Genomic DNA, 18,332 nt, shown 5'->3' with positions numbered 1-18,332 from the left:
TATATTAAGTAGGATTCAAAGGCTAAATGGATCTCGGTTCATTAGAGTTGAAAAACTTTTCAACTTGGAATCTTGCTTGGAAGGTAAAATGACCAAGAGACCTTTTAGAGGCCATATAGAGTCAAAGATCGTGCTGATGGTTTGATTTGTGGTCCTATGTCTATCCGGACAAGAGGTGGTTTTGAATATTTTGTCTCCTAGATGACTATTCAAGATATGGGTACATTTACTTGATGCACCGTAAGTGAATGCTTTGATAAGTTCAAATATAAAGGGCGATGTGGAGAAACGGTCATGGTAAAAGTATCAAGATACTACGATTCGATCATGGTGGCGAATACCTCTTTGGAGTTTAGGAATTACTTATCGAGGTCGATTCAATCCCAATTATCAAGACTCACCAACACAGGAGAATAATGGGTGGGGAATAGGACTCTTATGAAAATGGTGAGATCGATGATGATATATTGAATTACCAAATTTGTTTTGGGATGCTCTATGTACTGTGATATGCATTCTCAGACTCTTTACTCTCATAGAATTGTTGAGCAAGCCTAGTAAAGATATTCTGATATGGTAGTCCAGCATATGTCTTTAGGGAGATATTGACAAGTTGAAATCACGCGAAGTTTGTCTATTTGTAGGATAATGAAAGGTGGTTTGTTTTATAATCCTAAAAATCAAAAGATCATTATTAGCACCGATCGATTTTAGAAGAAGATTATAATAAACCATAAGCCCATGAAAAATTGTTCTAGAAGAAATGAGGACATACTTGTGATACATGCAGTATATCACAAGAAACGCAACATGTATCACAAATGATACACAACAATGAATGCCTCATCGAGTGGGAGAGGGTTGTTAGGCAACCTGAAAGATTCATGTTTTGGGAGAGTCGTGGACTTGGTCATGGTCCATAATGATTTAATCACTGACAAGACTCGAACGATAAAGAAGCATCTTGGCAAAGAGCAATGAATGAATAAAGAATCTATGTATTCAGGTTATAGAACCATAACAAGGTCGTTTAGAACCACAAATGGTATCTACAAAAGAAAAGGATAGATGGAGGGTGAAAACCTTAAAGAAAGCTAAATGGCTGGAGGATATACTTAGAAAGAGGAAATTGATTATGAGGAAGCATTCACCGTAGCTTAAGTCTATCTGTACTCTTATCTATTCATTGCTTATATGGATTATGAGGTTTTGGCAAATGGATGTCAAGCTTTTATCTGAAGTCTTGAGAGAACATCCATATGACAGCGAGAGAGGGTTCATAGGCAAAGAGCATCTAGTTTGAGCTCAATCACTTGATGATCAAGCATGCTAATCAAGATGAATCCATCGTGTGTTATGTCCCGTCTTGATAGATGGAAACGTGGTAATATTTCTTGTACGTCGTAGATGACAATTTTGATAGTTGGAAACAATATCAAAGTATTGTCAGAAGCAAGGGTATGATTGCGCACATATTCTCGGGATCAAAGTAATAAGGGATCACAAGAAAAGAATGTTGTGCTTTTCTCGAGCTTCATATATCGATACTATCCTAGCTCGTTTTAGCATGCAAGAATCCATGAAAGGTTTTTGTACCTTTTGGGCATGGAGTATATTTATCTAAAGAGATGTCTCCGAAGACATCAAAAGAGATAGAATAAATGAAGACGGTTCCTTATGCTTCGGCAATAGGAAGCCTAATGTATGCTATGTACGAGACAAGATATCCGTTTTACCATGGGCATGGTTAGCAGATATCAAAGTTGTTAGAGTGTATACTAAAAGTCTAGCTTTTTGTATAAACATTTAAGAATCACATTGGTCAATATCTACATTTATATGCTAAGTGTAGTTGTTCAATTAATTTATATTGTAGATAGCATAGTGTGTGGTGTCACGTAAGATCATGTTGTTCTTTATAAATTATAAGAGTTAGCTTGATGGATGGATAGGAACAAACCATTATAATAGTCGTAGTGTAATTTGATATTAGTTTATCTTAACTATAAAATTACACAAGTACACTTTGAGTGTATTGAGCAGGACCATTTGAGGTAGTTTTTATACTGACAAGATAAAAGAACAATACCTCTGTTATTATATCTTAATATAATATAATAACGCACATATATATTAGTATTTCTTTGACTTATCAAAGGGTGAGATTTAGCTCGATAAATCAATAGGCTCAATAAGTTGAGAAATGATATTACTTATAGTGTGTGTTGTTGATAGAAGGAAACCGTGTCCTAGTAATCTAGGTTGATAATGCCCTAAGAGGAGCTCAGGATTGTTATGTTAGACCTCAGAATGGACTTAGTCCAACACGATAATAAGGTTGAGTGGTACTACTCTTGGACTAAGATATTAATTAAAGAGAGTTGTCAGTAACTCATTTAATTAGTGGACATTCGACACCTTAAACACAGGGAGACTAACACACTCATAATAAGAAAGAGCCCAAAATGTAATTTGGGATTGGTGCGGTAGTTCAATAATAATTCTTTAGTGGTATGAGTTATTATTGATGAATTTGAGTTGGATGTTCGGGGTAAACATAGGAAGCTCAAAGCTCATCGGGAGACCAAAACCAATTTCTCCTCTCGATCCCTATTGTAACCTCAATAAAACTTTGTATTCATCCAAGTCCATCTTCTAGTTTCTAGTTTGTATGTTGGCGTTACTATCCAAGTATGCTTCACGTCGCTGATGTGTCAACGTGAGAAGCTTGCCACTTGTGAGAAGCTTCTCAATGCTCATGTGTCAACATGAGAAGCTTGCCACGTTGATAGCTTTGAGAAATTGAGAAGGCTTGCCGACCTCATGTGTCAACATGAGAAAAATTCTCAACGTTGATGTGTCAACGTGAGATGAGAAGTTTTGAAAAGCCTGCCAATTTTATCAACTTGAGAAATTATGGCCGACCAAGATAATTATAAAAAGGATTTTTAAATTTAAAATCATTCTTTTTTTAGCCCTCTATAATTTTTTAAAAGAGATATTTTAATTTTAAAATTTTCTTTTTTTATAATAGGCCACATGATTTAAAAGAGTGTTTTAAAAATTTTAAAACTTTCTTTTTTGGTAAGAGTTTTAAATTTTAAAACTTTCTTTTTTTTGTAACTATGTAAAAAAAGGAATTTTTAAAAGAGAGTTTTTAAAATTTTAAAACTTGATTTTAATTTTTAAAACTTTCTCTTTTGGCATCCATAATAGGAAATTAAAAGGAGAGTTTTATTATTGTAAAAACTCTTTCTTTTTTTACCATGAGCAAGGATTATAAAAGAAGAGGAGGTGAGGGCCTCATGGATAATAATAATTCTATTCTTCCCACCTTCTCTTCCCCTTGCTTGGTGGTCGGCCACCTATTCTTCTCCTTGTTTGGTGGCCGGCTCCCCTTCCCCTTTCTCTTTTTTCTCCCCTTTGCTTTTCCCCTTGTGTGGCCGGCTTTATTCTTCTTCTATTGCTTGGTGGCCGGTGGTCCATTGAGGAGAGGAAGAGCTTGCTTAGAGGAGAAGAAGAAGAAGAAAGAAAAGTATTCCTATTGTGGCATCCCTTGGTGGCCGGATCTTAGAAGGAAGAAGAAGTAGGCTTGGTTGGTGTTCATCTTGGTAGATCATCTCTCACACGACATCCAAGAGGAAGAGAGGAATACAACATAAGATCAAGAGGTCATTGCATACAAAGAAAGGTATAACTAGTAATTATTTTCCATATCATACTAGTTCTTCTTTGTATGAATTCCAAACATAAGAAGCTAGAGATTCTAGATATTCGGATTTGTTTCGAATTTGTGTTTCTTTTATTTTTCGATCTTGTGATTCGATTGTTCCTTTTGGTTAAACCTAGAGTTATATAAGGAAATTAAATATTGATTTTCATTAAGAGTGTCGGAAAGGGTGGATGTTCCTAGAACATACGAAGGCTGTCATGCCATGTTTGACTGGAACCGATTTCGATTTTAATTGAATTTATAACATAGGTGGTTGGATCAATAATGTTAAGCATTGTTTGCAATCTAAATCTACAGATAAGTTAAATTTGGAATCAATAATGTTAAGTTCCATTTGCGATTCAATTTAATTTCTAAAGAATACAATAGGTTGTTAGAAAGGTTCGACTTGTATAATTTATGGTACAAGGAACCCACGATCTTCCTAGGACCAACTAACAATTGGTATCGGAGCTAGGCCTCTATGTGTTTGGTGGTTCAGTTTAATTATGCACATGTCATACATAATTTAGGGATAATAGTAGGATATGCTAACTCTGTGGTAGGCTCCAACTATTATGACTTATGGTTATTGTGTGTGATTGGACCCTTGGACATGTCAAGGGATTTTGTGTGTAGATATTATTAATATGCAATGAGTAGTATTAGTTGTTAGGATTTACATTTTGTTTCGATCTAGATTACATGTACATTCCTTTGTGAAATATAGGATCGATATATGTAAAATTCTATTTTGTCCACTGATTTATCCTTGCGGCGTGGTACTATTAGAGGACGCGTGGTTAAAGGAAGCTCGATGGACCCGATTATGAACCCTAAAGGCATAAAGAGCAAGGATAATGATGGAAAAGGCCATAATAGTTGGAAAATAATTTCCATATTTATTGTTTTTATTATGTAGTGTAATGTGTGCTTGCTAGGTTAAATAACCTTCACCTTAACGGGAGAGGATTTTAAATAAAACTTCACACTTACTGGTTTAAGTGATGCAAACAAATTTTGACTCTAAGTGCCTTCCTCCATATCGGATGAGTTTGTTATGATCACTAGATTAAGGCATGATCTTCCCATTCCCCGGAAGGCTTATTTAATAGACTAAGTATCAAGGGTATACTTAGATGCACATTTAAATAGTATCCTCCCCATCGGTCATTATTATTATTTGTGACCAGAAGGAAAACCAACTATTAATTTGTCATAAAGATAAATTGACAAGATAATAAAATTAAAACCCCTCTTTGAGATTTTGTATCACCACTCGTGGCATACAAAATACGGTGTTTGTGAGGTAATTTTATTTGTTGACAAGATAATAAAATTAATGGGTTAGACCTCTTACAAATGTATGGATTTGTATATGCACACTATTGGCATATAAAATTCACGGAGGTAATTTTATTTGTCATAAAGATAGGTTGACAAGGTTATTAATGGGTAAAATCCTCCTCTTACAAATGCTTGATTTTGTATACGTCCACACTATCGTGGCATGCAAAATTCACGGTGTTTGAGGTGTTGGTGAATTTAAATGATATTGTTTTAAGGAATCAATATTATTTTAAATTCGAAGTTTTGACCAAATATTTAATCAAAGATAGACTAACTATTAATTTTATTTGTCATAAAGTTAGGTTGACGAGATAATAAAATTAATGGATAAAATCTCCTCTTTAATTTTGTATACGTCCACACTATCGTAGCAAACAAAATTCACGGGGATTTTAAGGTGTTGGTCTTGCCCAAATATTTTTGTGATTCTTAAGATTTCAAATGTTTGTCAATCCCCTAGTTGTTATAATATAGAATAGATTTAGTTGTCCCAATTATAGTGATTGGAAATAAGACTTGGACATTAAGATGGACTGTCCTCTCAGAACTAAGAACAATATAGATGTATTTTATTCATTAATTATTGAAACATGTTTAGTGGTGTTACTCTAGTACCTGTAGATGGAGCCATTGTCCGCATATTCTAATATTAGTTCCGTGGAAACTCGACAACTATATGAAAAAACACTATCTATATGGGCACTACTAGCAAAGTAGGAGATGTTAATCCTCGATAGGAATAAAATATGATTTTGAGAAATTGCGCACCAATTTAGAAAGAATTGATTTCTGCCACTATCAAAGAACTTGATATTCTCTTTGATAACAAAGTTGTTATCAAGAATAATGGAAAGTTATCCGCTTTGATATGTTGGTTGGCACTTCATATAAACCCCATAAATTTCATAATGCAAAAAATGGACATTAATCACAGATCTTCTAACTCTAAAAAGCGAAAGCAAGAAATGAACCAATCATATATTTGGCATCTAAGGCTAGGTCATATTGAGTAGGATTCAAAGGATAATAGTCGATCAACTTTTGGGTTCAAAACTTTCCAACCTGTAGTCTTACTTGGAAGGAAAAATGAACAAGAGGTTTTTAGAGGTAGCCAAAGAAGTGTTGGAATTGGTTCATTCTGATTGACCTATGACTATCCAAGAGGTGGTTTCGAATATTTCATCTTTTATAGACAACTATTCGAGATACGGTTATGTCACAAAGGCGCTATTTGATAAGTTCAGAGACAAGGGCGAATTGTGGCCAAGTAAAATATCAAGACACCGTTGAGATCATAGTGGCAAGTACCTCTTAGAGAGTTTAGAGTGCACTTCGGTCGGATTCAATCCCAATGGTCGGTACACCTGATGTAATGGTGTGGTGGAATGATGAAGAATAGGACTCTTTAGGAAATGGTGAGATCGATGAGTTATTCAGAATTTACCAAATTCATTTTAAGGATATACTGACAAGTGGACATAGTACCTTCTAAAGTCAAAACTCTACATTAGAATGAAGCCTCAGTCTCACATATTCGGTTAGTAGTGGGGTCCAGTCCAAACCAAAGACAGTCTGATAAGTTGGACGAGAGCTCACTTGTTTATAGGTTATCCTAGAGAAATGAAAGGAGATTTATATTCCTTAAAACACCAATGCTCGATTTTTAGAAGAGGACTATGTAATGAACCACAAGCCCATAAGTAAATTTGTTCTAAGGAAATAATAAAGGACATGTCTAATCTAGTACCAATCGCACAAGATGAAATATCACGCAACACGCACAAAATGATATACAATTGCACAAAGTGCCTCGTCAGTGGGAGGGTTGTTAGGCAACCGAAAGATTCATGTTTTGGGAGTCTTTAGACACGATCCCTCAACATGAACCTAATCCCGCATATATGAAGTACTCCAAGATTAAGATGCAACATCTTAGCAAAGAAATGAATACATAAATAGAATCTATGTATTCTAATAAATTGAGGTTATAGAACCACCAAATGGTGTAAAAATCATTGGGTGAAAATAGAAAAGAGGGACAGACGGAAGGTGGAAACTTTCAAAGCAAGGCAACAAGTAGTCATGCTTAAGTCTATCCGATTCTTTTATCTATTGTTGCTCATATGGATTTGGCAAATGGATGTCAAGACAACTTTCCTTAATGGAAGTCTTGAAGAAAGCATCCATATAAAGCAACGAGAGAGGTTCATTGCAAAGGGCAAAGAGCATCTAGTATGTAAGCTCAATCGGTCTATTTATGGAGCAAAGCTTCAAGGTCTTGGAACATCCGTTTAATAAAGTAATCCATGGATTTATTCGGATAAGTCTCGTGATACTGTGTGTGTGATGTATTTTCTACATTTTTGATAGTGGAAACATTATCAAGTGTTGCGAACATAAGAGGGTATGGTTGTCCAAACAGATATGAAGGACTTGGGAGAATGAGCACATATTCCGGGATCAAAGGGATCACAAGAAAAGAATATTGTGCTTATCCCGATCCTAGCTCGTTTTAGCATGCAAGACTCCATGAAAGGTTTTTCACCTTTATAGAGTATATCTAAAAAGATGTCTCGAAGACATCAAAATAGATAGAGGACATGAAGGCAGTTCCTTATGCTTGTGCTTCATCATATGTGTAATAATCGTGTCGTCGACGAGATTGATTTTACCTGGGCATGGTTAGCGATATCAAAATAACCACGGACGAGGACATTGGATCTAGAAACATATATTGAAGTTCCTTAGAAGGACTAGAGATTATATGCTAGTTTGAGGTAGATGATTTAATCATTGGGTTATACTGATTCGACTTTAAATCGAGTTAGCAAGTAGTAAGTAAGCCCAGGGGTTTGTGTTACTGAAAGAGAAGTCTACTGGAGGTGAGCGCTTTTTGGACCTATACCATAGAAGTTGAGATGGAGACCGCCTATAGAAGTTGTATGACTGGAAACTTCATGATGGACTTAGATGTGATTCCCGGTTTTACAAAATTATGCATGTGAACTGAGAAGAACCACGAGCCCATAAGGCAAGTAAACAATAGAGCACAAATATCACCCGAGACATACAGACGAGAAGTTGTTCGCCTAGATTGCATCAAGTAATAAGAGATCCTTTCACTAAGGTCCTTAAAAGAGCTTTTGATGGGCATGTTGAAGAGTCGAGATGTGGCATGACGGCATAAGATAGTCTTTAGTAGGAGATTGTTAGAGTGTATACTAAAAGTCTAGCTTTTATATAAACATTTAAGAATCACATTGATTAATGTCTACATTTATATGTAGTTGTTCAATTAATTTATAGATATAACATAGTCGTGTGTGGTGTAAGATCATAGTTATCGCTTATAAATTAAGAGTCGTGACTAAGATGGATAGGAACAAACCATTGGAATATTCGTAGTGTAATTTGATATTAGTTTATCTTAACTATAAAATTACACAACTCCACTCTGAGTGTATTGAGCAGGACCATTTGAAGTAGTTTTTTTTATACTGACAAGATAAAAGAACAATACCTTTGTTATTATAGAAATGTGTGCTCTTAATCCTAATATAATAACAAGCACATATATTTAGTATTTATTTCTTTGACTTGAGATTTAGCTCGATAAATCAATAGGCCTGATAAGTTGGAAAATGATATTACTTATAGTGTGTGTTGTTGATTATAGAAGGAAATTGTGTCCTAGTAATCTAAGTTGATAATGTCCCCAAAAGGAGCTCATAAGGATTGTCATGTTAAACCCTGCAGGTGGACTTAGTCCAACACGACAATAAGGTTGAGTGGTACTACTCTTGACTAAGATATTAATTAAAGAGAGAGTCATTAACTCATTGATCTTATAGAGGAGACCACATCTTAAACTATATAATAAGAAGGAGCCCAAAATGTAATTTGGGATTGGTGCGGTAGTTCAATAATAATTCTTTAGTGGTATGAGTTATTATTGATGAATTTGAGTTGGGTGTTCGGTGTGAACACAGGAAGCTCAAAGCTCATCGGGAGACCAAAACTAATTTCTCCTCTCGGTCCCTGTTGTAACCTTAATAAAACCTTGTATCCATCTAAGTCCATCTTCTAGTTCGTATGTTGTCGTTGCTATCCAAGGATGCTTTACGTCGCTGATGTGTCAACATGAGAAGCTTGCCACTTGTGAGAAGCTTCTCAATGCTCATGTGTCAACGTGAGAAGCTTGCCACTTGTGAGAAGCTTTGAGAAGCTTTGAAAAGCTTGAATGTGAGAAGCTTGCCACGTTGATAGCTTTGAGAAATTGAGAAGGCTTGCCAACCTCATGTGTCAACATGAGAAAAATTCTCAACGTTGATGTGTCAACATGAGATGAGAAGTTTTGAAAAGCCTGCCAATTTTGTCAACTTGAGAAACTATGGCCGGCCAAGATAATTATAAAAAAAAATTTTAATTTAAAATCTTTTTTTTTAACCCTCTATAATTTTTTAAAAGAGAAATTTTAATTTTAAAATTTTCTTTTTTTTAATAGGTCACATGGTTTAAAAGAGAGTTTTAAAAGTTTTAAAACTTTCCTTTTTGGTAAGAGTTATTTTAAAACTTTCTTTTTTTTAACCATGTAAAAAAAAGAGATTTTTAAAAAAGAGTTTTTAAAATTTTAAAACTTGATTTTAATTTTTAAAACTTTCTCTTTTTGGCATCCACAATAGGAAATTAAAAGGAGAGTTTTATTATTGTAAAAACTCTTTCTTTTTTTGCCATGAGCAAGGATTATAAAAGAAGAGGAGGTGAGGGCCTCATGGATAATAATAATTCTATTCTTCTCACCTTTTCTTCCCCTTGCTTGGTGGTCGGCCACCTATTCTTCTCCTTGTTTGGTGGTCGGCTCCCCTTCCCCTTTCTCTTTTTTCTCCCCTTTGCTTTTCCCCTTGTGTGGCCGGCTTTATTCTTCTTCAATTGCTTGGTGGTCGGCGGTCCATTGAGGAGAGGAAGAGCTTGCTTAGAGGAGAAGAAGAAGAAAGGAAAGTATTCCTATTGTGGCATCCCTTGGTGGCCGGATCTTGGAAGGAAGAAGAAGTAGGCTTGGTGTCATGGTAGATCACCACACGATGATCCAAAAGGAAGGAGAGGATAATACAAATGTAAGATCAAGGAGGGTCGTCAGATAAAAAAAGTATACTAAGTACTATTTTCATCATTACTAGTTCTCTTTGTATGAATTCAAATATAAGAGGTAGAGATTCTAGGATTCAGATTTATTTCAAATTTGTGTTTCTTTTTATTTTTGATTCGATTCGTTGTTAAACATAGTTATATAATGAAATTAAATGATTTTCGCTAAGAGGTTTTAGCCAATTTTTTCGAGCGTGGTGGATTCCCAAAAAGGACACCCAGTAGAACCAGTTCTTTATTAATAAATATGAATTAAGCGAATTTGGATCAATCTAATGCTAAATCGCTAAATATCATCCATCCAAGTCTAGAGATATAGACTAAGCAAATGAAGTAGTTAAATTTGGAATCGTTATACCTGTCGTTTGATGATGGGATTCGAATTTTTTTTGAGATGACTAACAGACAGTTGTTGTAATTTTGTGCAATTTTGGAATGGAAACGTTCAAGACCTGACCATCTACATCTGCTAGACTCAAAAGATCGGGAACATGTGTCCGCATTATTATATTCCAGGGACTTAGGGACTAAAGATTATACTAGCTTTTATGTTACCAAGCAAGATCCTATACACATGACCTAACCGGACACTCAATCAATCGGACTCTACTTCTTACATGCGACTCATTAGAAAAGTACAGAGACGTCGATCTCAACCATAAGGTCATCGTCTCCTTCCAGTGAAGTCTCTCTGGCCCAAGGTGGCCTCGATGGGTTGTGAGAGCAATTCGCCTGTGGCTCGATCGACTTAGATGTGATTCCTAATGGACCGTGATTCTGGTTTTCTACAATGGACTGTAGTAATAATATGGCCGGTCAAGCAACTCCGTCAATTTATGGACGATTTGATCATGGAACAAGTGACCACCTTAATCATTGAGCAAGTAGTACAGAGATGAACAGAGATCGATTGAGTACTGGCCGTCAACTCGCATGCTACTAAGTAGGCCTGTAGCCTAAAGCTCGAAAGTTGAAGGATAACGTATGGAATCATGTAATGACTATTAAAAGGAGACTATAGACTATGTGATGAAGTTAAGAGATAGTCAGAACATGAATAGTATCTATTGAGGGTTATATTTAGGTGGTAATATTTTAAATTGTACTAAACATGTGAGTATCATTGTCATGTTATTAAAATTTTATATCTAGCATCATCGATCATCAAGACAATTGATAGTTGAGTAGGCAATGTAGTTTATAGTATTATCTAACGCATAAAATTACTACTTAACACGGTGTATTGGCCACTACATCTATTCCTAACATCGAATGACCTGAGCCTATCAAAGTTATGGAAGATTTAGCTGTCTATAAATATACCCGATGCAAACACGTAGTTAGTTAATTATTATTTGACTTTATCAAAGTGGTCAAGAGACCAAAATGGGATAAGTGATAGTTGGGATGAATATGTTAATTATAGTCATGTGTGTAGAAGAAATCGTGTCCTAGTAATCTAGGGTTGATAATGTCTGAAGAGAGCCTATAAGGTCATTATCGTTGTACACCTCCATGAACTTGCACGGCTTAGATATGACGAATTAAGGTTGGTGACTCACTGGAGGCTAGATATGAGGTCGCAGAACTTAACTCATTTAATGTGGCATATCATCTCGATATCTTAAAACTTAGGAGAATAACACATGATGAATAAGAAGAGCCCAAAATGTAATTGCGGTTCAATCGGCGGTAGAGTGTTTCGTAATTCTAGTGATGATTGTTTGATGTGTCTAAGGCTAGGCGAACCGGATGAGCTAATTTCACCCGAGGAGACCACCAAAACAATCCTCTCCTCATCTCGGTTATCGACGTAACTTATCGAACTTATTTATAAAGTGTTATACCCACCATTCTTCTTCCTCAACCTAAAACCTTAGGGGTAGGCGGCAAAGGTTGAGTGCCTGCCAGGAGCGCGACTCACTCGAAGTCAGCAAGAGGTTGGGCTATATGGCTACATAATAAATAAAGGGTAAAGGATATAAAATCTTTCCACACGTGTGGATGCCATGATTTTAAAGAGTTTAAAATTTAAATCTTTCCTTTATAACTTTCTACAAATTAAATTAGATATCTCCTTATTGCAGCTGCAGCTTATTAAGGAAGAAGATTTTAATTTTTGGAATCATCCACATGTTTTAATTGAGAGATTTTATTTATAAAATTTTTTTATAACCAACATGGGAGATTAATTTTTATTTGTGTATAACAAATAGAGTTTTTAATTTTGTTAAAACTAAAACTTACCTTTAAACTTCATTTAGACAAAAAAATTGTACTTTTATCAATATCTTTGAATTTTTTTTTAACCAAACTTTTTATTACTCTACACTATGATTGTTTACCCTTATTTTTTGATGAATGTCAAAGAGAGGTGCATCACCTCACAACATATCTTCTAGTATTCCCCCTCTCCTGTGTTGGTTGTGGCGGCATCTCTTCCCCCTTCTCTTCTTTGGTGCTCCTTCGAGTCTGTCAGTCGTGCTCAGAGAGAGAGAAGAGAGGAAAGAAAGGAGACTTTGACTTGCATGCTTATCCTGCAGCTTGAAGTTCAAGGTGGTGTCAACGCAAGGAAGGATTCTTGGTTCTCATCCGCATCACATCGTTACCTGTCGTCCGTCCAGAAGAATATGATGATCAAGAGGTTACAAAAGAAAGGTATAACTAGTAATTATATTCCATCATACTAGTTTTTCCTTTGTAAGAAATTTTGAAATACCAAACACAAGGGGCATATGATTCTAGATTTTCGGATTAGATATTTAAGAGACTATCGATTTTGTGCTTCAATTGAGTTCTTTGTAGTTAAACCTAGGGTTACTATAAGGAAGGATGAATATATTCTCAAAAGGTCTTTGTCAGGAAGTGTGATCTAAGAAGAAGGCCTCAGTGCCCTCGCAAATGAATGTTTAACCTGAAAGCCAATTTTAGAAATAAATATTTAATCAACTTTATAACATGGGTGAACTTGGATTAATAATGTTAAGCATCGTTTGTGATCCAAGTCTAAATATCTAAGAACAAATAAGTTAAATTTGGAATCAATAATGTTAAGTTCCGCTTGCGATTCCTAATTTAATTTTCTAAAGAACACAATAGGTTGTTAGGAATGGTTCAGGACTTGTACAAAATTTTTGTACAGGGGAACCAATACAATATTCCGAGTATCAACCAACACCTATACCTCTCGATTTATTATCCATACTCCAAGTCTTTGTTAGTACAGTTGTTCTCCTATTTATTTCAGTTTGTATTTATCCTTCTTATACCAAGAGACTATACTCATAATTAGTGCTATTTGTTATATTTCATCTATGCATAATGATTATTACATTATTCAGTCACCACTCCGGAGATTATCTACGAGTTCATTTCGGGCTCTTGTCGGAAGTTAAGTCATAACTGTCATGTCAGTCATGATCGCCGTAAATCGCCTCCGTTGGCATATGCAACATTGAAACCCGCGGAATCTAACACTTCATGGTACCTCAAGAGAGACTTTACTTGGGCTATCCACCTCAAGAGATTCACACACACACGGACCTGACATGATTCAAACTCCAACTATACACCCAACTACCAAAGGCGGAGAAGCCTTACAACCTCACAATAGAAACAAGAGAAGCAGCAAATAAAATGCAAAATACAATGAATCCTTTTCAAGATTACAATTAATAGCTTCGACTTGTTGCAACTGTTCGAAGATGAGCACGTGGAGGGAGCCGGAGAGCGTATACAAAGATCCGCTTTCGTATACCGGCTCACATCACACTGTGAATGATCGGTCCATGCCTCGGTTCGGTCGGTCAATCGACCGTTGATCGATCCCGCCTATATCTTGTTTGGATCGATTGAATCAGCGCGAATCTCAATCGTAACTCCTGACGATTCAAAGCTTCTAAGGCGTTTCCAGCGCTCGACGTGGGTCGTTGATTAGTCATGATCTGCTCACGCATTCTCAACCCTCTCAATCACTGGGATTGATGGGGAAAGATCGATTAATCGACACCAATCAATTCGCACCGAATGACTGCACCCATGAATTGGCTGTCATCGACATCAATGACGATTGATTTGATGGCCACCATTGGAAAAGTAAAGTAGAGACTGACATAGTTGAAATTCCACATCTGAGATCACCTCATTCCGATATCCGAGTCAAAGTCCGATGACATTCTGAAGTTCTCCGGAGTTCTACTACCGTCTATGCTGTACGCGCTTCGGCCGATCTGGCCACCCGTTTCGTGCCCATCACCGTAATCGTAAGTTGGATAGGAAGGATCGATAATTTAACTGGATAGATTTCGAGTACGGTGGTTGATTACTAAAACTTAGATTTCAATGCCAAATACGACAACGACTTTACTAAAATCTATTCGACCTCGACTCTTTTTCGCGTGCCCTTCGCTCGAAGATGTTCTACTTTCGCGTCTCGTAACTCGGCCTAAGCACCTGCATTGGATGGTAGCCTTAAGCTTTGGGATTCGGAGAAAATGAGAGGAAGCAAAATTGGAAGCAAAATTGAGGAAGGAAGCAATTACGGAAATCAAACAGAGCTCGAATTGGTATCAGGATGTTTGTGCCAGCAGTCAAGAGTCCAACCTCTTGGATATATGGCACGAAGGCGATGATGGGAGGCATCATCATTGCTACCCTCCACTGCCAACTCACCACAAGTGAAACATAAAGTAAAGTCGGAACACCTTCTCAAAGTCAGTCAAGAGCTTAATCTCTCATGGTTGATCTAATCCACCATTTATTAATTCAAGCAATTTAATATAATGAATCTAATTCATTTAATTAAAATTGATTTAATACTAATATAACAGCTAGAGCCATAATCAACTTGAGTCCAACTCTATTAGCCCAATTAGGATTACTATTAATCCAATTTGATTCATCAAATGAATCCAATTCATCATCATATGAACCTAATCTCCATCTAAATGTCCTTAGTGTGTGACCCTATAGTTTCTTATACGTTGGCAATGCCCTTAAACCCATTTAGTATAAAGTAAGCAATAATGAGTGTTCAGCCAGCAACACACTATACATTTACAAGAATGTTGAATCAAACAACACCTTGTACTAATAATTGACTCCCAAACGACATTGTCCTTATCCTCTATCCTAGCATCTAGACAAATTGTGTGAGACCGGTGGACCGTGTCATCTCTAATCAATCTAAATCTTGAACTCAGTGAGACTACTCTCGAATCAAACTGAGCTCCGTCTCTCATGTCGATTCACGGACATATTTGGATACTGCACTGGACATACATGACATGGACGGATGCACTACAACTTCACGCCTCCGTCTACGATGTCTTATCAAGCCAAGGATCTAATAACCGTACTCTACGGTATATACTCGAGTTCGGTTACAAGTGACTCTGACGTGACGAGTCCAACCAGAGCAACGAAACCAGTCTAGGAAACGCTGAGGGAACCATCCAATAGGTCTATAACACCAATTATGACTATTACCATTCAAAAGTAGTATGAGTATAACACTTTTTTCTCAGGTCAAGTCAGGTGTAACCTTTCTCAATTGGCGTATATACTTCTCGATCTGGCAGTATGCCCATCTGATCCACGTCTCGCATGTATGACGTAGTGTGATAGTCGAGTTCGCTTGAGTCCATCTGTGCAGTTGTTATTGCATTATTGTCCACTGAAAATGTTTATAGGATGATTTAGAGTAGTGTTCATACTCAATCCATTCAGCATCCATCGACGATATAAGATATAAGAACAGAACCTTCAAGACTTATTTACTGGCGCCCATTTGGCTGTCAGTATATAATAACAAATCAAATGCCTTTATTTATATAGAACAACAAGTCCACAAATGAAAATCAATCAAATTTATTATAATTTGCTCTGAGCTCTACTACAACCAACTTGACTCTCAACCCCTATGGACTTAAGACCGCTAAGCAGCTCATAAATACCACTTTTGACAATTTTGACCCATCTAGACTTTTTTTTCAGCACACCACTGTTTGACTTACCATACATGCCAAGCCAGTGTCAGGTCCTCATGACTCTTATGGCATGCACTGACGGCCACTGCGATACTTGGATATGGATTTCTGAAGTATCCCAATCCTACTACTGACGACTTCAAACACTCAGTCCGTCGTCACCCAGCCCGGCTCCGTCTGGGCAATGCCAGGGTCTTTCCACGTCTTTCCATCCTAGGCCTCAGCCACCAGCTCCAGCCAGGACCGCTACACTTAGCTCCACTTTAGCAGGAGACCACTAGCCTTCTAGCCACCAGCTCTGCTGCACTGGACTTTCACCCATCGAGACCTTCACTCAAACTCACATCTGCTGGGACTCAGATTTTCCCATCCCAAGGATCCACTCATCCAAGGACGCCGACCGAGTCTGAGCCCTAGCTCCGCCAGCCGTAGCACAGCTCTTTCACCTCAAGATTTCCATGAATGACTGTGAATGCAGATGCACAATAATGCCATATGCGACCTCTTGCCTTCTCTTGGTCACATAAACTGATTCATTAAACAGCACGCACTGAGAGCCAGTGCTCCAGCTAATTAGTCACCTGTAATAGACTGGGACCTTAGAATCAACTAGGGATACTCCCATGTCTTGAATCTTTTGTGTTAGCTGAGCTTGGGCTATTCAGCCTTCTTCTCTAATCTTTCCTTCATGATGGTTTCTTCATTCATTCTTTCCTAGAGAGCAAACTCTTTAGGTTAGGTACGTAACTATCTACCAATCTTCCCTTGAAAAACATGCCCGAGAGGTTACCCAACACTGAAATGATAATGAAAGTGTCACCCAGTGAGATTATTTGTGGCACCTCGAGCATCGGGAACACCCACATTAACCCTTAGCATATCCAAGGTTAACCACGTTCCTGTACGAGGTCATCAGTAACAAGAGTAACTCCCAAGACATGCGTACAAACACCAAATAACCAATAATGACTTGGAATCCTTAAACATATAGGAAATCTTGAGGTTCAGAAATTCAATATTGAAACCAAACATCAACCTAAACCTCTACTTAGTCTTCCTTAACAAACCAATCCATCCTTGTTTCATCATGAAAACTCCCTTTTTATATATACAAATGTATTTTGAGGGGTTGGATGGTTTATAGACTAAAAATGGTTTAGAATGCAAAGCTCCTACCAAAATCATCGGCATCCCCACCAAATTGGATTGCATGTTCCCATCGATCAATCACCTGTATGGAACATCGTTCATGATTGATCGCGTTCATGCGATCGATTCTCAATGCCGATCTGAGAAATGCTCTCAGCCGTCGCAATCATTGAGGCATCGATCGGTGATGATTGATCGCTCTAGTGTGCAAATTTTCATTAGGTTTCCGAGTAACTCCCAATTTCACAAATTAAAAATCATGAAATTCGTTATGTGCGACAGGATATACTATCAAGGGAAAAATAGTTTTATGTAAAATACTTCCTATTTTTCAAGATTGACATAAACTTGAAAACTTGTAAAACTTTAGTGTTTTCTTCTAGTTGTGTCTAACATTTCAATGATGATTACTATCCAATCAAAAGATAGTCTTCATCAAGGTTTTATAAAGAATTTTTAAAATGATTTTCAAAACCAATATACAACCATGTTCTTTGGGCTCAATGCACATGATTTGATGATTGGAAACACATAACTATGTGTTTGATGAACTTAAAACTCAAAATAATGCACTAAATCAACATCTTGAGTTTTGGTTTTGAGTTTAAACACTTGTATCTAATATGTGCTAAAACACATACAAGTCATTATAGTTTTTGTTGAGATGTAAAGTTGTCCTAATCTGTAGGGAGATATCTATTGATGGGTTGGAACCAACAACCAAGGATTAAGTTAATTCATGAGGTTTGTCCTTAATTGAGATTATTAATCACAAGTAAATATTTTATCAGTTAGTAAATTAAACATTATATTTTTATGTTTTTCATAATAAGGTATGAGTGCAAGAATAAATATAATGTCATGATATATGATGGGAAAACAAAGCATGGCAAATTTTAGTATAAATAAAATATACCTAGGTTACCTTTCTAAGTATCATAAATCCTTAGCTAACTTAAAGTTTAAACCTAGATTGCCCAATATTTCCC

The sequence above is a fragment of the Zingiber officinale genome, chromosome 11B (assembly GCF_018446385.1).
Source record: "Zingiber officinale cultivar Zhangliang chromosome 11B, Zo_v1.1, whole genome shotgun sequence".
Classification (NCBI taxonomy): Eukaryota; Viridiplantae; Streptophyta; class Magnoliopsida; order Zingiberales; family Zingiberaceae; genus Zingiber; species Zingiber officinale.
The sequence above is the reverse complement of the archived record's forward strand: the minus strand, read 5'-3'. Positions refer to the sequence as shown.